Source organism: Elephantulus edwardii, unplaced genomic scaffold (genome assembly GCF_000299155.1).
Source record: "Elephantulus edwardii isolate Elephantulus edwardi_28Jun2011 unplaced genomic scaffold, EleEdw1.0 scaffold00023, whole genome shotgun sequence".
In the NCBI taxonomy this organism is placed as follows: Eukaryota; Metazoa; Chordata; class Mammalia; order Macroscelidea; family Macroscelididae; genus Elephantulus; species Elephantulus edwardii.
In genome coordinates this window covers 4,231,076-4,233,349 of record NW_006399773.1, presented here as the reverse complement: position 1 = coordinate 4,233,349, position 2,274 = coordinate 4,231,076, and the positions used below count along the sequence as shown (strand labels likewise).

General features: G+C 35.1%; 1 pseudogene; it reads right to left on the bottom strand.

Annotated features, from left to right (window-relative positions):
• The window catches only part of LOC102866145, a 38,760-nt pseudogene that overhangs the window by 13,713 nt on the left and 22,773 nt on the right, over positions 1–2,274 (bottom strand).

Sequence of the window (2,274 nt, the reverse complement as noted above, 5' to 3'; positions counted from 1 at the left end):
CTGGTAAGGAGATGACTATGGGAGGAGTCTCTTTGTCTTCTTGATCTTCACTATGAGGCTCAAGAGTAACAGGTACCCGGATCAGAGGGGTCCGATAATGAGCACCAGTTCTGTACATCTCCACTCTCAATGGAGACCAATTTTTGACCGATGAGCAGTTATCTACATAAGGACTTCTCATACGTGGATCAGTAATTGCATTGGAATTTGTTCTAGATGAAGCGTCAGGACAATGAAAAGGAAACTTCTTCTTTTCTAAAATATTAAGAGAGAAAAATTAAGTTGTAAAAACGTAACCACGAAAAAGTCATTACTAAATGGCAACCACGTTTCATGTCAGAGAAACTGGATTTCTATAGCAGTTGTGGTTGTTTACAGAAATGAACTTTTAGCCTTAAAAACAATTGGGCAAATGAAGAATGTGTCTCAATACACAGGATAAAGGTCTTCAGGAAATAATTTCTCTGTCATTTTCCTCTTTCAAATGAAATAAAGCATTTCATTCTTAAAGATACGTTTCCATTTATGCATATGCATGAAAATATTGTCTATATACAAAAAAGATACTTAACTACTCTTTTAAAAACTGTAGCTTAATAGTGATACTTGGTAAATGAAATAGATAAAGATCAATATGTATGTTAATGTAAAACTCTGCAATCAACATTCAAAAGCAAATGAAAAATTGGAAAAGAATACTTCTAACAGTGATGAATTTAACAATGATACATAAATCACTTTTATAATTCAATCAACAAAAATTTTTAAAATTGACAAAAGCAATAAATGATCCTCTCAATAGTAAATAAACATGAAAGATGTTCTGCCACACAAATGAGACAAAATACGGAAAGTAAAAGCAATTAAAGATTACTTTTGTAACAAAACCATGAAATCAGAACTAGAGTCTCTTTAGAAAAAAATGGACATCTGAAACACATAGCAAAGGACTTCCAATTGCTAATGATCAAATAGGGAGCTATTTTTGCTTGACTTGTAGCATGTTTCCCTTATAAGCTAAAGGTTATGCATCTCTGAAGGTTCAAATCCACCAGCCGCTTTGAGAGAGAAATGGACAATAGAATGTTAGCCCCTCGGCTCTCCAGCTACCGTTACTGAAGACACATAGTCTTTCAAATTATCAACAACGGTAGGACTAGCATAAGAGAGAGAGTGCTTCCCAGATTGAGCAGCAAGATCCTGGTGATGGTGGTGGACTATGGCATTGCTGTGGAGAAACTGTGGCAAGGTATAACCAGAGGAGTCCTGAGATAAAGGTCACAGTTAAAGGTTTTGCTGTTCTTGCCAGATGATGGAAGAGCTGACTACTGAACTGAAACTGGAGCTTGGACTAATTGAGGAACTGTGCCTTGGGACTCGTGGACTAAAACCTGTACTTGCATTTGGTGATATTCTTTGCCTCCCCCACTATACAACTTACTTCCCTAATAAACCCCACCCTAGGCAACACAGTCTGTGAGTCAACAACGAATAAATGAACCTCTTGCTGCTGGTGTGGCTCCAGAGGCACCATGAGCCTGGACTATATGCTCTTTATCTGCTTTCTCCTATGGGGTAGTGAGGGGCTGAGCTATTCTCACTCCCTCTGGCTCTTTCAGAGAGATGCTCATAGCCCTGTGCCCTCTTGTCCTACATTCTGCTCTCAAAACAGTCTCTTCCAACTATGAATTACAGCCTGAGAAACCCAATGAAGGGCCATCATAAGTTAGAACTGTCATGATGCAGTGAGAAAATGGTCAAAGAACAAAAATTAAATTATTAAGAGACCTTTTAGTGATGTATCAAATTAAGACATGTTAAAATGGATTACTGAAATTTCAAGCAGTACAGCTTTTTATGAAGAAAATTTAGCAAAATGCATTAAAGGTCAAATTAATACATGTTAAAATGGATTACTGAAATTTCAAGCAGTACAGCTTTGTATGAAGAAAATTTAGCAAAATGCATTAAAGGTCTTAAAAAGAATCAGCCCTATGGGCAGATAATTTGATTTCTAAAATATTAACAAAAAGACATAAGCACATACAATGTTTCACACACAAAGTTATTAACTTTGTTATAAATAGAAATTTAAAAATTTCAAATGTCTGTCAATAGTTGAGAACAAAAGATATGACCATGAAATTACCTAGATAAAAAGAGTAATACTCATATTTCTTTGTGGAAAAAGTAAGATATCAAATAATGTATGTATATGCATATGCACAAGCATGTTTTTATAGATATTTATATATATATAATGTAAAGAATCAA